Below are 22,270 nucleotides of genomic sequence, written 5' to 3' on the forward strand. Positions count from 1 at the left end.
TAGAGACACGGTGCAGCACGGAGGTGCCAAGTATGTTACCTTGGGTGATGATGAGGGTTTTGAGATTGCAGGGTCGAGTTTGTATGCCCAATGTGGATGGGCTCCGATAGTTGATTTTAGAGGAGGCCCATAGCTCCCGATACTATATTCATCCGGGCATCACAAAGATGTATCAGGATTTGCGGTAGCACTATTGGTGGCGGAGGATGAAGAAGGATATCGTTGCATATGTGGCTCAGTATTTGAATTGTCAGCAAGTTAAGTACGAGCAATAAAGGCCCGGTGGTTCATTTCAGAGGATTAAGCTACCCGAGTGGAAGTGTGAGCAGATCACTATGGATTTCGTTGTTGGACTCCTATAGACTCGGAGGAAGTTCGACGCAGTATAGGTCATTGTTGATAGGCTGACCAAGTCAGCGCATTTCATTCCTGTGGCAGTCTCCTATTCTTCTAAGAGGTTAGCTGATATCTATATCCGGGAGATTGTTCGCCTTCATGGTGTGCCCGTGTCTATCATTTCGGACCGAGGTACTCAGTTTACCTCACACTTCTAGAGGGCAGTTCAGCAAGAGTTTGGCATGCGGGTTGATTTGAGCACAACGTTTCATCCTCAGATGGACGGGCAGTCCGGGCGGACCATTCAAATTTTGGAGGATATGCTCTGAGCTTGTGTCATTGACTTTGGAGGCTCATGGGATCAGTTTTTGCCTTAAACAGAGTTTTCCTACAATAACAGCTACCAGTCGAGTATCTAGACGGCTCCTTATAAGGCTTTATATGGTAGGTGGTTCGGTCTCCAGTTGGATGGTTTGAACCGGAAGAGGCTCGGTTATTAGGTACGGATTTGGTTCAGAATGCCTTGGACAAGGTCAGGATTATTCAGGATAGGCTTTGTACAACTCAGTCCAGGCAAAAGAGTTATGCCAACCGCAAGGTTCGAGATTTAGCTTTCATGGTCGGTGAGCGGGTATTGCTTTGAGTGTTGCCTATGAAGGGCGTGATGAGATTTGGGAAGAAGGGCAAGCTTAGACCTAGGTTCATTGGTCTATTCGAGATTCTTGATCGAATGGGAGGGGTGACTTATAGACTTGCATTGCCGCTGAGCCTATCAGCCGTGCATCCAGTGTTTCATGTGTCCATGCTTCGGAAGTATCACGATGATCCATCCCACGTGTTAGATTTCAGCATTGTCCAGTTGGACAAGGACTTGTCTTATGAGGAGGAGCCGGTAGCTATTCTAGATCGGCAGGTTCGTCAGTTGAGATCGAAGAGTTTCCCTTCTATTTGTGTTCAGTGGAGGGGTCAGCCTGTTGAGGCATCAACCTGGGAGTCCGAGTCCGATATGCGGAGCCGTTATCCCCATCTTTTCCCCGACTCAGGTACTTCCTTCTTCTGTCTGTTCGAGGACAAACGGTTGTTTTAGAGGTGGAGAATGTGATGACCCAAGAGGTTATCACTTGTTTTTAAATGAAACTCTGTGTTCCGAGGCTTTAAAAACCTCTTTTAGCATAACCTCGATTTGAGTGCGCAGTCTGGGCACGTAGCCGGAAAGCTTATATGTGAAAATCTATAAAAATGATAACTTTTGACTATAAAATGAATTAATTTGATTTCGGTCAATATTTTGGGTAAATGGACCCGGACCCGTAAATTGACAGTCCCAGAGGGTTCGTAGTAAAATATGGGACTTGGGCGTATATGCCCGGAATCGAATTCCGAGGCCCCAAACCTGAGAAATGAATTTTTTAAGAAAATTATTTTCTGAAATTGTTTAAAGGATTTGGAAGTGAATTTTGATTAGAAAATATTGGTATCAGGCCCGTATTTTTGGGTCCGGCGCCCCGTACAGGTCTTATATGTGATTTAAGATAATCCTGTGAAAGTTTGGTAAGAAACGGAATCTGTTTGACGTGATTCGGACCTTAAATGCAAAATTTGATGTTTTAAGAAGTTTTGAAATAATTCATTGATTTTGTGGTTTAATTCGATGTTAATGATATTATTTTGGCGATTAGATCGTACGGATAAGTTCATATGGTGTTTTTGAGTTAGTACGTATGTTTGGTTTTGAGCCCCAAGGGCTCGGGTGTGTTTCGGAAGGTTTTTGGAGCTCAAAAAGTTGCAGGTTTTTCAATTCTGGTGTGCTGATATTTTCTTCATCGCGTTCGCGGAAGGACCCTCGCGAACGCGATGAGCTATTCATGCTGAAGGAAAATTTCTTCTACGCGAACGCGAGAAACAGGTCGTGAATGCGAAGCATTAGGGGGTCTTCCCTTCGCGAAAGCGATCCTGGTATCGCAAACGCGAAGGATTATAGCCTGGGCAGGGGGAGGGGTACTATACCCTACGCGAACGCAACCACGTTTAGTGCGAATGCGAAGGTCACTTAAGCTGGCTTCATCACGAACGCGACAGGCCTATCGCAAACGCGATGAAGGCCTGTCCAGTGATTTTAAAATAGAACCAAAAACGGGATTTAGCCAAAATTTCACAACTTCTTCCCTTCAACTCCAAATTGGGCGATTTTTTAAAGGGAATTTCACCACCAATTCATAGGTATGTAATCTTAGACTCATTTTCTTCAATTTTCATTAACACCCATTGGATTTCTAGGCCTAAATCATGTGATTAAGGATAGAAAATTAGGGATTTGGGTAGAGTTAGGGCTTTTTGATTATTTGGGAATTTGACCTCGTTTTGGGATTGGATTTCAAAACAAATTATATATTCGGGCTTGTAGGTGAATGGGTGATCGGGTTTTGGTCCGAACTTCGTGTTTTGACCAAGCGGGACCGAGGTCGATTTTTGACATTTTGGGAAGAATGATGGGAAAGTTATAATTAAGCATTGAAATTGGATTGTTTAGCGTTTATTGATGTTATTAAGTCGATTATGTCTAGATACAATTGATTTGGAGCTGAATTCGAAAGGAAAGGCGGTGTTTGAGGCTTGAGTTGGTTGTGAAAGTTCGAGGTAAGTGTTTGGTCTAACCTTAGCTTGATGGATTAGGAGTTGTGTCGTATTTGTTATTTGCTTCTTGTTGAGTACGACGTATAGGCATGGTGACGAGTAACTATACGTTGGTATTGAGCATGACCGTGAGTCTTAAATTGAAATTTGTTGTGTTCTTAAATGATACTACGGATGCTTTAATTGATGATTCTCGATATTGAGCAAGGATTAAGTTTGTTTTCGTGGAAATTACTTATGATTGAATATTGGTGTTAGTTGAGATGAGTAGAAGTTGGATTAAGATTGATTATAGCTATTTCTCCCTTGTCGGGATGTATTTACTTTTACTGTCGAATCCCTTGCCGGGATAGTGTAGTTTATTGTTGATCCCTTGCGAGGACTCTTGGTATGGTTGTTGCTACAAGTATACAAATATATGAATCGGGTTGCACGCCGCAACAATACAACATATGGAACGGGTTGCACGCCGCAACAATATTATATTGGATCGGGTTGTATGTCACAATAGAGATATAAATGGATCGGGTTGCACGCCGCAACAGTGATATAAATTGATCGGGTTGCATGCCGCAACAGTGATATAAAAGGATCGGGTTGCACGCCGCAACAGTGATATAAGTGGATGGGGTTGCACGCCGCAACAGTGTTAAATGATAGGGATCGTGTTGCGCGCCGTAACAGTGTTATTATTGTTTTGTTGTAGATCTTGAATTGTTCCCTCATATCTTTCTTAAATTACTGCTCGACGTGATATTTTCCCCGCGGCATGTACCCCCTCCCACCTTTATTTGTTTATTTCCTGTATTATTTTTCCGCTGTATATTATATAACTGCACAGGTTTATCTGAAGTCTGATCCTAGCCTCGTCACTACCTCGCCGGGGTTAGGTCAGGCGCTTACCAGCACATGGGGTCGGTTGTGCTGATGCTACACGCTGCACTATGTGCAGATTCCGAAGCAGCTTTTGGACAGTAGCACTCGGGGAGCCTGCCTTAAGTCCATCCAGAGATCCCGAGGTAGTCCTGCAGGCGTCCGCAGGTCCGGCGTTCTCTTCTACTTTATTATGTACTCTGTTTTCATTAGATTTCGAGATAGATTGTATTTCTTTCAGACATGTGTATGTAGTACTCATAGATAGTTCGTGAATATTGTGACACTAGATTCCGGGTAGAGGAATATATTGCCCTTGTAGTACTGACTTGGTTATTTTTAGCTGTTTAAATCTTTCGCTTATTCTGTTTATCGTTAATATTTAAAATGTTGATTACCTTCTAGTTCAAATGGTTAAAAAGGATCAAAATGAAAGAGTTAGAATTTCTATATTTCGTGGCTTGCCTAGCTTCTACGAGTAGGCGCCATCACGACTCCCGAGGGTAGGAAAATCCGGGTCGTGACACAAACCTTTCAAATTTTAAACTTCAAACTGAAAACTGTTTCTCAAAATTTATTCCGATTACCCTAAAAATCAAAACCGACGATTTACATAAGTCATAATACATCACACGGGGCTAGTCGTGCCCGAGAACTGGCGTGCAACAAGCAAAAGCTCAAAACGACCGGTCGGGTCGTTACATAAAATTTATATAATTTTTGTATATTAACATACAAAATGTATATATATACAAAATAATATACGATTTTTTTTTCGGCTATTATTTTTACAGCGGCTATATAGTGTCATTTTTTTTAATGAACACTGGCACGAAAGGGGATATTTTCAAGGTCAAAATTTTAGAGGACATTATCTAAAAATGAAAAATTAAAGTGATAATTTGCGTTATCCAATAAAAGGAGAGGAAACGTTTTGTTTCAGAGCATAACATTTGATTAATGAATCAAAATTGGTTAACACAGTTAGTTTTTGAACACATTATGTCAGTGAGATTAAAGGTGCTCCACTTTAACATACTTAAGGGACTAAATATGCATAGAGTTATATTTGAGGGACCAAAATAGACCTACCCTCAAAGATAAGGGACAATATTGGTCAATAAAATCCCCCATTCTTCAACCTTAGTTTGCTTATTTACCCTTCCACATCAACTAGAATTTAGATTTTTGATATGCATGTAGTATGACAAGATTAGTTTTTATTTTGCTTAATTAACAACGAATCATGAAAGTTTTAAGTGGCCAATAATAAGTTTTTTTTTAAAAATATATTACTTTAAGTGACCAATGATCAGTTTGGTTGCTTTAATATATTATTAATAATTAAACTGCTCTTCAATATAGAAAAAAGTTCAAGTTTTAATACCCAAAGAAAATTGACAACACAAGCAAACTTCATGCCTTTTAAAAGTTTTATGGACTATAATGATGAAATCAGCAAATGATGTTAAACCTAAAATAAAAACCCTTCACATATAAATCATTGAAGCAATCCCTAAACCTGAGTAAAGTGAAAGAAAAGTATTAAAGAAATATTCATGTAAAGTTAAAAAAGAAGATTTAGAGATATAGAGAATTTGCTTTTCAGTTGCGAGATTTCCTTGTAAAATATGAAGATTCTTGTACGCTCTAAACAAATAGAAGTCGTTCATATGATTAAGAGACTATATCGCGAAAAAATATTTAAAGATTAGAAGAAAAAAATTCCAAAAAAAAATGAAAGGCCGACCCACCATAGTCCACGACCCTCTTAGGCTGGGTTGGACTAGCCATTTTAAGGCCCATTTAGATAGCCGGCCGACCCTTCCTAGACCACCAAATTGAAAAGCCCATGAGGCTCGGGCTGGGTTGGGCTAGGCTGACCCGTTTTGACAACTCTAACCTTTTCATTCCAACTCAAATATAAATATATATAAAATCATATTTAACCAAATTGAAAAAATATTTTTAGCAAAGTGAGTTTAAAAATTACTCTAATCATATGATTAGAGTAATTTTTGAACTCACTTTGCTAAAAATATTTTCTCATATCAAAGAAATTCAATAAATGTATAACCTAAAAAATTAATTATTACATATATAAATAGAACAATTTTATATTATTGAATCTCCTATCTCCAAGCTAGCTTTGTTGTTGCACAAAAAACAGTTACGCACTTCATTACAGGAGAGATATTAAAAGTAAGAATAAAGAGATAAATGTTGATAAAAAATAAAATATGTATTTAAAAAATTAATTAGATAGAAGGGACAAAATTATTTAAAGTTTGCGGGTTAATTTGATTTTTAAGTAAATTTGAAGGAGTAAAATGATTTTTTTAAATCACAAACTGATAATAATAACTTAATTATAAGGTATAATAAAAGGTAAAACATGAAGTGCTCTTAGCGTTTATTCTTTGACTCTTCATTCTCAAATATCTGCTCCGCGTACGTGCTCCAATCGAACCTCCACTTCCAAGACCTCCGACCTCAATTAATGGCGGCTCAATAAAATTAGTGAAATATGTGTCAAAATTTAATAAAAAGTTTTATATTTTTTTATTTTAGAATTCATATATGTATGTACACATACATATGCAAAAGACTATTATTACCAATTTTTCGTGCTTATTGTTATAATATAATATTTTTAAATAATATAAATCTTTAACTTTATATAGTAATAATATTATTTATATTAGTAAACGATAATTTGAATAATAAAATATTAGGTATGTATTTACAATATAATTATTTTGATATTGTTGTAAAAATTATATTTATCAATATGAAAATATAAATAGTTTAATTCAGGGTTCTAATTAATTTTAATGTTAAGGAATATACAATCTCTTTTTCTTTTTGTTTTACAAAATTTTTATACTTTTTATTTTTTTGCAAACTTTAATATTATCTAAGCTAAAATAAAATCATAAAATTCACTATTAAAATTTTTTTGAGCCTCAAAATCTCGAAGGCTTAAATCAAGGTTTTACTAAGCTCCATCTTGAGCCACCATCCATTCTTGACATTCTCAATTAAATTTTATAGAGTTCCAATTAAGATAAGAGAACAATGACAAGAACATTAAAGACAACGAATGTGCCATTCAGTTAACAAATGCGAATGAAGTTGGTTGAGCAACATGTTTGTGCGACAATGGTCTCAATGAAATTGGTGGCTAAAATTAAAATATATCAAAATACGCTTGAAATTTTTTCATAAAATTCATAGAATAATAAGACTCTAAAATGGCTTAATATGAGAACGCAACGCATACGCATGTTGTGTCAGATAAGCGCACGTTATTATATTAAATTCTCCTCTATATAAAAATATGGTATTAAGTGAAAATAATAAAGGGGTGAGCGCATTACTCATCGAGTTTTCTTTAATATGGCAACACTTGCCTCGAAAATTTCTTAGTTAAAAAAAGAGATACAAAAGAACTTGCTTTTTGACGTATGATTACGCCAAAAGGAATAGCTAATTTAGAGAATCTGGATTAAAATTAGAAAGTAAAATCGCGAGAAATATGAAGAAAAAAAAGTATACACGTTATCTGTTGAATAGACATTCAAGGGGGAGTGTTATAAATAGAATTTTATTTATGGTAAATGTCTATATTTAGAGAGATTCTAGGATTTATTACTTGGTGGCTAAGTCACCCTCTCCCTATAAATAAAGGGTTCTATTCCATTGTAAATCATCCCAAATCAATAAGAATTCTCTCTTTATACTTTTCTCTGCAATATTCTTCTTCTTCTTTTATTGTTTTATAATACGTTATCAGTACGAGACTCTAACCAATTGAGTAGAAGCTTTGAGATTGAACATAATGATTGTCAATTGTTCCATGAACTTCCTTCATGATTAAATTCTGGATTTAAGGTACGTATTTTACCGTATTTTTTTCTTTTATTCTATAATTTGATTTTAAATACAAGAAAAGACAATAAATTTTGATTATAACTCTAATAGAGTTTGCAAGAAATTATAACCACCCGAAGTGATAAAATTTTTATGTCTTGCCATGATCAAATTCATGTATAATTGTGGGCAAAGAATTGAAAATCCGTCCCATTGAATTTGTTTCATTCTCATTCCCTTAAGAGAATGTGATAGTAGTATGTGATAAGTCTAAAAGAAGACAAAATTATTACTATGAATGTATCAATGGATATGGACGTGGCAATAGACGAAATTATAATAGTCATTATTGTGGTAATGAGAACAATAAGGATTCTCAAAATAATCCTTCATTCTGTGAAGGTAATATTTGTCATCAATTTGATATGAGATTTTGTAATGCACATATAGATGATTATGGTCCATTCATGATTTGAATGTGACAACATGTGATTTATGAATACATACTCATTCTTCAAAGAATATGAACGTGCTAGTAGTAGCGAATATGTCACACTCACATCTAGAAGGAGGTTTGAGATGATATAAGAAAATAATGTCATTATTATGGCATGAATGGTCATTGGTCACGTACCTATTGTACACCAAAATATTTTGGCAATGTGATTATTAAAGGACAATAATAATGCAATAAACATATCTTGCATATAATTTTGACCATGACCATAATGGTATAACTTTCTCCTTGAAGGAGATATATGACCGTATGGATGTTGATGAATATGTGGTAGTACAAAATTAATTGAGAGCTCTGGAAAAGCCAATTACCATTATTTTGGAGAAATAAAATTGATTATCAATAAGATATCGTGTTGTAGTAAGTCTCAAAGAAACTTATTTAGTTTCTAAATTATTCGTGAAAGTGGTTGGTCATAATGAGACTATAAATAAAGGAAAGGTTTAATATCTTTTATTACTACAACTTGTAGCGGGGTAATATGTATGTAAAAAGTTACCCGCTTTATTCTCCAGTTTGTACTATACAAACAAAAGAATGCCATAATAAAGCAGAAGTTTATTGATATAAAAATTCATTTCATAATAAACTTGGAGTTTATTGATAATTACACACGTCATGGTGTAAATCTGAAGTTTATCAATATTGATAATTTATTCAGTTGAAATTTGGGTTAGCCATACAAATTTAAGTATGATGTGCAAAAATAATAGAGAATTCACATGGGTAAATATTAAAGAACTAGAAAGTTCTTTACGAATTCTCTTACATTGCTTGTTCTTATTAATTAATAGACCAACTAGAATTGAGATTAAATTCCATGAATGCTGGAAATATCAAAGGTGAATATGAGTCCATTCACCTGCCATGTATACCACATAAAATGCATCTATGAGATGGTTACACGTTGTAACGACCCAACCGGTCGTTTTGAGCTTTTGCACTTCACTCGCCAGTTCTGGGGCATGTCTAGCCCCGTGTGATGTATTATGACTTATGCAAATCGTCGGTTTGGTTTTCAGAGTAATCAGAATAAATTTTGAAGAACAGTTCTCGGTTTGAAGCTTAAAATTTGAAAGGTTTGACCAAGATTTGACTTGTTAGTAGATGACCTTGGATTAGAATTTTATGATTTGGTTAGCTCCGTTCGGTGATTTGGGAATTAGGACCGTGATCGGAATGTGTTTTGGAGGTCCAGAGTAGATTTAGGCTTGAATTGGCAAAATTGGAATTTTGGCGTTTTCCGGTTGATAGGTGAGATTTTGATATAGGGGACGGAATGAAATTTCAGAAGTTGGAACAGGTTCATAATGTCATTTTGGATATGTGTGCAAATTTTCTGGTCAATCGGAGGTGTTTTGGATGGTTTCGGCATCGTTGGTGGAATTTAGAAATTTCAAAGTTCATAGGCTTGAATTTGATGTTATTTCGGTGTTTTTGCATTGTTTTTGGTGTTCCGAGGGTTCAACTAAGTTTTAATGATATTATAGAATATGTTGGTAGGTTTGCTTAAGGTCTCGGAGGCCTCGGGTGTATTTCGGATGCTCAAACGGGCACTTTTGGTCTTTGGGAGATTGCTGGTTTTCTGGTATTTTAGCAGCAGTGGTTTGTTCATTGCGATCGTGTGAGTTCATCCGCGATCACGTAGAGTAAGTTGAGGCCATGCAGATTTTGTGAATCGCGATCGCGAAGGTAGGAGTGCGATCGCGTAGGGTGAGCAGTCTTGGTCACTGCGTTCGCGTGGAGACCTTTGCGTTCACGTAGAAGGACTTGGAGTGGCAGTGAGGTGATGGAATTGCTCTATGCGATCGCATAGAGATGGTCGCAATCGCATTGTTGTGAGGAGTTGTCTTACGCGATCACATAGGTGTTTCTGCAACCGCGTAGGGTTAAACAACTTGACAGTATTTAAATAGCCAATTCGCGACCTTTCTTCATTTTCCACCATTTTTTATCGGGATTGAAGCTTTTGGGGGAGATTTTTGAGGAAACCAAAGGGGAATCACTTGGAGGTAATATTCTTGACTTCATAACACATTTATATGTTATTAAAGGTCTAATTAGTGGTGAAAATTAGGAGAAAATCAGTGCAAAATGTGTAATTAGGGCTTGAGATTAAGAGACCTTAAAATGGGTATTTGAGGGGTCAATTGAACTCCGATTTTAGTGTTCTTGATATGTATAGACTCGTGGGAAGATGAGGATCATTTTGGCGTAAATTTTATCGAGTTTCAAGGTGTGGGTTCGGGGGCCGAGTTTGGCCAATTTCAGGATTTTTGGTATAAATTGGATATTTTCGAATGGGCGTTGTTTCCTTAGCATATTTTGATGGTATGAATATGCTTTTGGCTAGATTTGGAGCATTCAGAGGCTGAGTCGAGAGGCAAGGGCATTGCGGGCTAGAGTTGGACCCGATAAAGGTAAGTAATGATTGTAAATTTCTATCCTGGGGGTATGAAACCCCGGATTTCACATTGTTGTGCTATTTTGAGGTGACGCACATGCTAGATGATGAGTGTGGGGTCGGGCACTTTTGGGGATTGTGACTTAGTCCATCCCGAGTGACTGTTTACTACATATTTGATTGAAAATTATTTGCTATCATCATGTTTTGGGCAGAGTGTGGGGCAAAGAGTGGGCCCGGGGTCAAGGGGTGGGTCGGGAGGCAGGGGAGGTAGAGGGGGCAAGGGAGCCTATAGATTGAGAATCGGGTCATGGAACATAGGATCGCTAACGAGTAAGTCTATAGAGTTGGCGAAGATCCTTCAGAAGAGAAAGATTAATATAGCGTGTGTCCAGGAGACTAGGTGGGTCGGATCGAGGGCGAGAAACGCGGATGGGTATAAGTTGTGGTACTCTGGAGTCGTGAGGGGTAAGAATGGAGTGGGTATCCTAGTAGATAGTCATCTTAGGGAGTCGGTAGTAGAGGTCAGGCATGTGAATGATAGACTAATGACTATTAAATTGGTGGTGGGTGAGTGTACTTTAAACGTCGCTAGCGCGTACGCACCGCAAGTAGGTTGTGATGAGGAGATTAAAAGGCGTTTTTGGGAAGGGTTGGATGACATTGTTCGTAGTATTCCACCTTCTGAGAGGTTATTCATAGGAGGGGATTTCAATGGCCATATTGGGTCGTCTGCAGGTGGTTATACTGAGGTGCATGGCGGCTTTGGTTTCGGGGAACGGAACGGAGGGGACATCTCACTGCTGGATTTTGCCAAGGCATTCGATCTAGTGATTGCAAACTCGAGTTTTCCGAAGCGAGAGGAGCATTTGGTTACTTACCAAAGTTCGGTGGCGAAGACTCAAATTGACTATCTCCTCCTCAGGAGATGCGACAGAAGGTTGTGCGAGGATTGCAAAGTTATCCCAGGTGAGACCCTTGCAACGCAACATAGGCTCTTGGTGATGGACGTTAGTATTATGATAAGAAGGAAACAGAGGTCAGTACGAGGCCGCCCGAGGATTAGGTGGGGCGCCTTGACTAAGGTTAAAGCCCAGGAGTTGGAAGGAAGGTTGTCGGCAATGGGAGCTTGGAGAAGTAGTGGGGACGCAAACACTATGTGGTCGACAACGGCGGACTATATAAGGAAGGCGGCGAGAGAGGTGTTAGGGGTATCTTCAGGCCGCACCGGTGGCCACAAAGGAGACTGGTGGTGGAATGCAGTTGTACAAGGTAAAGTGGAAGCGAAGAAGGTGGCTTACCTGCGGTTAGTGGGGAGCACTGGAGAGGAGGAGAAGAGAGCGAACATTGCGAGATATAAGGTAGCTAGGAAGGAGGCAAAGATGGCAGTGACAGAGGCAAAGACGGCAGCTTTTGCTCATTTGTATGAGGAACTAGGGAACAAAGGCGGGAAGAAGAAGTTACTCCGACTCGCTAAGGTGAGAGAGAGGACGGCCCGGGATGTGGACCAAGTGAGGTGCATAAAAGATGAGGATGGCAAAGTTTTGTTGGGGGATGACCAGATAAAGAGGAGATGGCAGACCTACTTTCATAAACTTCTAAGTGAGGAAGGGGATCAGGATATTGTACTAGATGAATTGAGGAACGCCGAAAGCCCCCATGTACTAAGTGATTGTCGGGACATTGAGGTCGATGAGGTCATGGAGGCAATGCGTAAGATGAGAAGGGGCAGAGCTACCGGACCAGATGAAATTCCGGTTGAGCTTTGGAAGTGTGTGGGTAGAGCAGGCTTGGAATGACTTACTAAGTTGCTTAATGTTATATCCAAGACTAATAGGATGCCCGAAGAGTGGAGGTGGAGTACAATAGTCCCGTTGTATAAGAACAAAGGCGATATCCAGATCTGTAACAACTATAGGGGTATTAAATTACTAAGTCATACCATGAAAGTCTGGGAGAGAGTGGTAGAAATGAGAGTGCGAAGGACGGTGTCTATTTCAGACAACCAGTTCGGGTTCATGCCGGGGCGATCTACCACATAAGCTATCCACCTTATTAGGAGGATGGTGGAACAATACAGGGATAAGAAGAAGGATCTCCATATGGTGTTTATCGATCTAGAGAAAGCGTACGACAGGATTCCTAGGGAGGTCTTATGGAGATACTTAGAGGCTAAAGGGGTCCCGGTTGCCTACATTAGGGCGATTAAGGACATGTATGATGGAGCTAAGACTCAGGTTAGGACAGCAGGAGGCGATTCAGATTATTTTCCGGTTATTACGGGGTTGCACCAGGGGTCTGCTTTCAGCCCTTTCCTATTTGCCCTGGTGATGGATGCTATAACGCATCATATTCAAGGGGAGGTGCCATGGTGCATGCTATTCGCTGATGACATAGTCCTAATCGACGAGACACGACGCGGCGTCAGCGAGAGGTTAGAGGTTTGGAGACATACCCTTGAGTCCAAAGGTTTCAGGTTGAGCAGGACGAAGACGGAATACCTTGAGTGCAAATTTGGGGCAGAGCCGATGGAAGCGGGAGTGGAAGTGAGGCTTGATTCTCAAGTCATCCCTAAGAGGGGTAGTTTCAAGTACCTGGGGTCGTTTATTCAGGGGTCCGGGGAGATCGACGAGGATGTCACACACCGTATAGGGGTGGGGTGGATGAAATGGAGGTTAGCGACGGGAGTCCTGTGTGACAAGAAAGTGCCACTGTTACTGAAAGGTAAATTTTATAGGGCAGTGGTTAGGCCTGCTATGTTGTATGGGACCGAGTGTTGGCCGGTGAAGATCTCACACATCCAGAGGATGAAAGTTGCATAGATGAGGATGTTGAGGTGGATGTACGGGCATACAAGGAAGGATAAGATTAGAAATGAAGATATTCGAGAGAAGGTGGGGGTGGCCCCCATGGAGGACAAGATGCGGGAAGCAAGACTCAGATGGTTCGGGCACATTCAAAGGAGGAACACTGATGCACCGGTGAGAAGGTGTGAATGACTGGCGGTGGTGGGTACGAGGAGAGGTAGAGGGAGACCTAAGAAGTATTGGGGAGAGGTGATCAGGCAGGATATGGCGCGACTTAGGGTTACTGAGGACATGGCCCTAAACAGGGAATTGTGGAGATCGAGCATTAAGGTTATAGGTTAGGGAAATTGTGATGTCTTTTTTTTACAGCACACTAGAGTGAGACTAGCCAGTTAGGAATTAGTCTTAGAATACTATTGATCAACTACTGATGATGGGCTTTATCTTCTGTGTATTAATACCTTACATCTTTCGCGTATTTCCTATATCTCTTATATTGTTGTTACTTTGTTGTTATGGTATTTATGTTATGTTATGGATTTTATGGTATTTTATGTTGTTTTATTATGAGTATATTGATAGTACTTATATAGTGTCTCTTGCTGCCTTTTCGAGCCGAGGGTCTCCTGGAAACAGCCTCTCTGCCCCTCGGGGTAGAGGTAAGGTCTGCGTACGTATTACCCTCCCCAGACCCCACTTGTGGGATTACACTGGGTTGTTGTTGTTGTTGTTGTATGTTTTGGGCTAAATGCCATATTTAGGCCTCGTGCCAACTGTTTTGGACCCTTGGGGAATTTTTACTGCTATTTCCTCACTGTTTTGATTTTTATATCTGTACTCAGTCATGCTATATTCTACTATTTTCATAACTCAGTCATGTTTACTCTATTTTAATACTTTAAATGATATTTTGGGCTGAGCATCATATTTTACTGTGTCCGAGTGGCTTTTAGAGATTTCTGACTGAGTAAGGCCGTGGGCCTATGTTGTGAGGATACTTTTGGGTCGGGCTGCATGCCACAGCAGTAATACACTGATTTATGATTATGAGGTCGAGGGCCTGAGTTGTACGCCACAAGGTGGCTTGATATGAAGCAGAGAGCTTATTGATTATGCCACGAGGTGGCTTGATATTGCGCTTGGGCCATAAGGGGCCCCTCCCGGAGTCTGCACACCCCTAGTGAGCGCGGGTACCCAGTATGAGATGTGATATTGCCCGAGGGGCTGATGTTGTTCCATGTTATTTCCTGAGGGGCGGTTCTTGATTTATGTTATGCCCGAGGGGTTGATTACGAGTAATTGTGAGGTAGCCTGAGGGGCTGGTTCTGTTGATATTATGCTCGAAGGGCGACTTATGGTACATGTTTTGCTCGAGGGGCTGTTTACGTTTCTATCATGTTTATTCATTGCTTTATCACTCATTTGAAAACTATTAAAAATTGTTTTAAAAAGGGTTTTTACCGAAACTGAGCATGATTTACGAAGTAAATAATTTCTGTACTGTGTTGGAAATATCCTGCTTTTATTGTAGTGTTTTGACGTGGTTTACGTATTTTCTTACTGCTCAGCTTTCATTTACCTTTATTACTTAATGAGTTGGAGTAATCACATTACTCCCTGCATCATATGTGTAGATTCAGGTATTTTCTGAACCCGGTAGCGGGTGTCGATTGCTCAGAGGTAAAGTTATCGGAGTTTAGCAAGGTAGTTTCCCGGCGTTCGCAGTACAGCTTTTCTCCCTCTTTCTTTCATTAGACTGTATTTAGTACATTTTCAGACTTTTTCGTTGTATGCAGACCTTAGTAAATGCTCGTGACTTGTGACACCCCAATGTCGAGCTTGTATATTATTTCCGCACTATTCATGTAGACTTACATTATGAAACATTTGTTTAACTAATGGCTTAAAATGATTCTTAATGATCAATGGTTAAATTTGGAAGTTGTGTCGGCTGGCCTAGTTTCGCGATAGACGCCATCATGACCGGGTCGATTTTAGGGTCGTAACAAGTTAGTATTAGATCCTAGGTTACATAGGTCTCACGAGTCATGAGCAGGTTTAGTAGAGTCTCGCAGATCAGTACGAAGACATTTGTACTTATTCTCGGGAGGCTGTAGAACCTTTAGAAAAACTTCACATTCTTGAATTCTTATCGTGCGTCTTCAGCTTGAAATGTAACTCTTTGAATTCCTTCCACACATTCGTATGAGCGCATGAGTGCTTGGTATCAGCTGTGCATTGGCGGCTTGTGATTCCCTGATTGAGGGGTGAGATGTGAACTCTGTGTGTTGAGATTGGGCCAGTTTGGAGGACTTGAGGCCGAATTTTTGCCTATATCTTGAGCTCTGGGGCGTTGATTGTGTGAGCATGTGCTTTTGGATCTATATGTCCGATAGTGTCCCTATTAGTGGGAGTGATGACTGGATAGCTATGTGACGAGTGTGATGTGACTGCGAGATGTGTTCATATGAATTGAGTGAGACGAGAAGGGTCTGCCTAAGGACAGAAAGACTATTTGATGCTTGATTTCCATCTTGATTTGATGTATCGCCCCGAGGTATGGGAGTGTGAAGAATCTTTTTATATTTTCTAGTTGGGGGAGTGAAGTGGATTTCACGTTGTGATATGAGTTCAAACTCAGGAAGATTAAGTGACTACGTAATGTCTATGACAGTGGAAGGGTATAAAGAGATGTTAGTTGAGGCAAAACATGTGGGTTATCTCCTGTAGAGTGTTTTGAATGTTGTGTGATCATTATATGGTTTGTTGGAATGTCTCTTTTACCAGCGAAATGTATGTGCTGCAATTTAAATTTGGATCGCTTAAGAAAGTGGGCTTGACTGCTACGAGGGCGAATGCGAGATTCGTAGAAGATTTGAGGTACTAGATGGTATGTGTCGTACAAGCTTATGAAGGATTGAGTTTAATCTCACTATGGTATTATAATAGTGATAGAGTATACACATTATGAGTTATTGTGTGTTTTGATCTATGGCTTCGATCCAAGTGGGGGAGTCTGCTATTGATTAGTTGATTGCACGGTTATGTGCTTTGTTGGTTCCAGTTTGAGGCATACTTGTGAATCAATTATGGCTTATAGAGATTGAGACCGAGGATCGCTCGAGCAAAGGAAAATTTTGACAAAGGTTATATTATGCTTCGTAGGTGTATGAGAATCACAGAATGTCTTGAGTGGTTATTGGTAAAGGATATGCGGCGCATAGAGCAGGAAGTCGCTTGGTTGTATTAAGGTGAGGTTACATTCTATGGTGTCGGAGTGCTATTAGAGCACAGGTCGTCCGGTCCGTTTGATCGGTCTAATTACTATTTGGGTAGAGTGGATGACTCTCGAGAATGGTTCTAATGTATTCAAGATTTTATGTGTAATAATTGGAGATATTCAGGTTGTATATTTGGCTAGAAACTGAGGTTTGCATTAGAGGGTGTCAAGACTCGTGGTATTTTTATATCAATTATGGGATTCTATATATCAGTATCATGAAGGTAATGGCTTCGGATCCGTAAGAAGTCACTTTAGGGTAGGTATTTGGAATGTGGTACATTTGGGAATATCTAAGAGAGTATCTAGTGGCTCATGAGCCTTAGACAGTGTAGTTTTATGCTTAGGTCTCGTGTGGTGAGTCGGGGTTGAGGAATTGTGGTGTTATAACAATAATAAGTATCAAGTTCAAGGTAAATCTGAAGGAAATTGGATAGATAGGATAGCTTGGTAGTAGGCCGGATCGGCATGGTAAGGATATGACTAGTTCTTTGGATACGTACGAGGTAATGAGTTTCTACAAGTGTCTCGTGGAAATTCTCTTGGGTTTTAGTGACCTGCGTAGCTTGGTTGAGTTAGAAGGATTAAGTCCTGACGTTTTAGTTTTGTGCAAATGGAATTCGGAGAGTTCTTGACGGTTTCTACCACGGTTAGAGATGCGTATTTTCTACGAGTGCGAGGAGCATGGAATGTGTGGCGATTTTCTTCTAGATGGGATCAATGGAAAGTTCTTGGCTAGTTGAGTACGTAGCTACTTGTGGCTCGGAAGGGATATGAAGTTCTCATATTTATCCTAGGATGGTATGGTATATGCAGTATGTTGTGTAGGATTAAGATTTGCATGTGTAAGGTCACGGTTCAAATTTGAAAGGAAGGTCACAAATTCTTGGGCAGCACGGGTAGCTTCAAATGATTAAGGAAATGGTATTACTAATTGGTGTGATTTAACGAGGGTATACGTTTTAGAAAAAGACAATGTGATTAAGTTGATGGTACTTTAGTAGTATTGCGACACTCTCTTGTTGGATCGACTGCTGATATTCGAGTTTGCTTGGTGGCACAGAAGAATTATAAGAGTACCTCTCGTGGAATGATTGGGTATTAGAGGTGTGTTGTATATTCGGACAGCGGAATTGGGATCGGATATAGAGATTCGTGTGCTATATGAAGTTGGAGACTGGAAGTTCTCATAAACAGGTTATGTTGTGGTTGTGGATCGCATGTATCGGCTCTTTGTAGTGGCTATCGGGGTTTGGAGACCCGAGTGTATCTTTTGCTGCTTGATAAGTTAGATTCTGATGTGATATTGGGTATAGATTGGTTGTCTCTGTGTCATATTATTCTGGACTGTTCCACTAAGGTAGCGGCGTTGCCTATGCCGAGGATGCCACGGATTAAGTGGTGAGGTTCGATGGATTATGTTCTTAGTAGGATGGTTTCATTTTTGAAGACCTAGTGGATGGCTGGGGAGGGTTGTCTTTCCTATTTGGCCTTCATGATGGATATCAGTGCAGAGACTCCTACCATTGATTCAGTTCCGGTGATGAGGGGTTTTCCGGATATGTTTCCTACTGCCGGGCATGTCGCCGGACAGGGTTGTTGATTTCGGTATTGATTTGGTGTTGGGCACCGTATCGTATGGCACCGGCGGAGTTAAAGGAATTGAAGGAACAACTTCAGAGATTCCTTGATAAGGGGTTCATTGGCAGGCCAATGTGGATGTGTGTTCTAACTTGAGTTGGCTTGGTTGACTCCGAGTTGTATTGTTGAGGGATGTGTTGATTCGATTGTTGTTGAGCTTATTAGTGACCTGGGGAAATCTATAATTACCTTTACGTGTTGCAAGGCATTGGAATTTGTTGGTTATAAGCACATGTGGTGCGGTTTTATTGGGATCTCACAGTGGAATTCGAGCGGGAAGAGTATTTGGTATTGCTCGGCGGATGGCGTATCCGTTGTGTCCTTCCGGGTTTGTGTAGTGTTATGTCAATTGCTTCACCGTGGTTATGATGATTTGCTCTGGTTCTAGACATCAAATTGCGCGTGGTTGTCAATTTTGAGCATAGTGACTTGAGGTGTTTCATGTGGACCAGTGTTTGGATAGGGTCGTGCATTGCAGCGAAGTTATGTGGAGGCATAACCCTTCGGGATAGATTCATGTGTTCTGTTTCTACGATGTGTGATGGGTTCTTAACATTGCGTGTGGTGGTACTGGTGAGCTTGCGATACAACTCTCTCATTTGAGTCATTTTTCATGATTTGAGTACGTTCGGGTGGTTGCTTATTGGTGCACGGGTTGCACGAGTTGTGGCTTTAGATCGTATTGATGTGTCATGTCACCAGAGTAGTTGTGTTGGAATTAGATGAGATTGTTGGGATCTAGAATGAATACAAACGGATTCGGTTTCAGCGTGTTGGAGGGATAATATCGATGTTCGGCTCAGAAATTTGCTATGGTCCTTACTAAAGGAGAAGTAGCTTCCTGAATGGTTGGTCTTAGGAGTGGTTATGACTTCCTATATGTTTAATTTATCATTTGCAGTATACGGAAGTGTTGGAATGAGGCATTATGTGATAAAGGCCTTATTATCAAAATTCGGATGTTTTAAGCAACTGCTATGATTAGAAGTTATTGCTACAAGTGTTTGAGTTATGTGGTGCATCATGTAATTGCTCCTGAGGTTGCAGGTATGGGTTATTACAGCTGGTTCGGGCTTACCCAGAATATAGATGTGAAATTCTAATCTTGTAGATGGTTTCAGAGGTAGAAATGTGGTTTCAAGGTTTATAGGTTGGGTTGGATTGTGAAATTTAAGTTACATTGTGTTATCAGACCTATATGAGATAGGGTGACGTGGGGTCACCCCCAGGTATCTGCATGGAGAGGTTATACAACAACTTGTTGTCTTTTGGAACAACTATGGGCACGTTCGAGGACGAACGTATGTTTAAGTGGGGGAGGATGCAACGACCCGACCGGTCGTTTTGAGATTTTGCACTTCACTTGCCAGTTCTCGGGCATGTCTAGATCCGTGTGATGTATTATGACTTATGCAAATCGTCGGTTTGGTTTTCAGGGTAACCGAAATGAATTTTGAAGAACAGTTCTCAATTTGAAGCTTAAAATTTAAAAGGTCTGACCAAGATTTGACTTATTAGTAGATGACCTCGGATTGAAATTTTTATGATTTGGTTAGCTTTGTTAGGTGATTTGGGACTTAGGAGCATACCGAAATGTGTTTTGGAGGTCTGGAGTAGATTTAGGCTTGAATTGGCGAAATTGGAATTTTGGCATTTTCCGGTTGATAGGTGAGATTTTGATATAGGGGACGGAATGGATTCCGGAAGTTGGAACAGGTTCGTAATGTCATTTTGGATATGTGTGCAAATTTTTAAGTCAATCGGAGGTATTTTGGATGGTTTCGGCATCATTGGTGGAATTTAGAAATTTCAAAGTTCATAGGCTTGAATTTGATGTGATTTCGGTGTTTTTGTGTTGTTTTTGGTGTTTCGAGGATTTGACTAAGTTTGAATGATGTTATGGGATATGTTGGTAGGTTTGGTTGAGGTCCCGGGGGGCCTCGGGTGTATTTCAGATGCTCAAACGGGCACTTTTGGTCTTTGGGAGATTGCTGGTTTTCTGGTGTTATAGCAGCAGTGGTTTGTTCATTGCGATCGCGTGAGTTCATCCGTGATCGTGTAGAGTAAGTTGAGGCTAGGTAGATTTTGTGAATCGCGATCGCGAAGGTAGGAGTGCGATCGCGTAGGGTGAGCAGTTTTGGTCACTGCGTTCGCGTGGAGACCTTTGCATTCGCGTAGAAGGACTTGGAGTGGAAGTAAGGTGATGGAATTGCTCTATGTGATTGCATAGAGTTGGTCGAGATCGCATTGTTGTGAGGAGTTATTTTACGTGATCGCATAGGTGTTTCTGCGACCGCGTAGGGTTAAACAACTGGGTTGTATTTAAATAGCCAATCCACGACCCTTCTTCATTTTTCACCATTTTTGATCGGGATTGAAGCTTTTAAGGGAGATTTTTGAGAAAACTAAAGGGGAATCACTTGGAGGTAATATTCTTGACTTTATAACTCGTTTATATGTGATTAAAGGTCTAATTAGTGGTGAAAAATTAGGGAAAAATCAATGCAAAATGGGTAAATAGAGCTTGAGATTAAGAGACCTTAAAATGGGTATTTAAGGGGTCAATTGAACTCCGATTTCAGTGTTCTTGATATGTATAGACTCGTGGGAGGATGAAGATCATTTTGCCGTAAATTTTATCAAGTTTCAAGACGTGGGCCCGGAGGTCGGATTTGGCCAATTTCGGGATTTTTGGTATATATTGGATATTTTCGAATGGGCTTTGTTCCCTTAGCATATTTTGATGGTATGGATCTGCTTTTGGCTAGATTTGGAGCATTCGGAGGCCGAGTCGAGAGGAAAGGGCATCGCGAGCTAGAGTTGGACCGGATAGAGGTAAGTAATGATTGTAAATGTCTGTCATGAGGGTATGAAACCCCGGATTTCACATTGTTGTGTTATTTTGAGGTGACGCACACGCTAGATGACGAGCGTGGGGTCGTGCACTATTGGGGATTGTGACTTAATCCATCCTGAATGACTGTTTTACTGTGTATTTGATTGAAAATTGTTTGCTATCATCATGTTTTGGGCTAAATACCATATTTGTGCCTCGTGCCAACTGTTTTGGACCCTTAGTGGATTTTTACTACTATTTACTCACTATTTTGATTTTTATATTTGTACTCAGTCATGTTATTTTCTACTATTTTCATAACTCAGCCATGTTTACTCTATTTTAATACTTTAAATGATACTTTGGGCTGAGCATTATATTTTACTGTGCCCGAGTGGCTTTTAGATATTTTTGACTGAGTAAGGCCGAGGGCCTATGTTGTGAGGATACTTTTGGGTCGGGTTGTACGTCGTAGCAGTGATACACTGATTTTTGATTATGTGGCCGAGGTCCTGAGTTGTACGCCACAAGATGGCTTGATATGAGGCCGAGAGCCTATTGATTATGCCACAAGGTGGCTTGATATTGCGCTTGGGCCGTAAGGGGCCCCTCCCGGAGTCTGTACACCCCCAGTGAGCGTGGGTACCCAGTATGAGATGTGATATTGCCCGAGAGGCTGATGTTGTTCCATGTTATTTCCCGAGGGGCGGTTCTTGATTTATGTTATGCATGAGGGGCTGATTACGAGTGATTGTAAGGTAGCCCGAGGGGCTGGTTCTGTTGATATTATGCCCGAGATGCGGTTTATGGTACATGTTTTGCCCAAGGAGTTGTTTACGTTTCTATCATGTTTATTCATTGTTTTATTACTCGTTTGAAAACTATTGAAAATTGTTTTATAAAGGGTTTTTACCGAAACTGAGCATGATTTACGAAACAAATGATTTCTGTACTGTGTTGGAAATATCCTGCTTTTGTTGTAGCGTTTTGACGTGGTTTACGTGTTTTCTTACTGCTCAGCTTTCATTTACCTTTATTACTTACTAAGTTGGAGTACTCACATTACTTC

This window comes from Nicotiana tabacum, chromosome 7 (assembly GCF_000715075.1).
Source record: "Nicotiana tabacum cultivar K326 chromosome 7, ASM71507v2, whole genome shotgun sequence".
Classification (NCBI taxonomy): Eukaryota; Viridiplantae; Streptophyta; class Magnoliopsida; order Solanales; family Solanaceae; genus Nicotiana; species Nicotiana tabacum.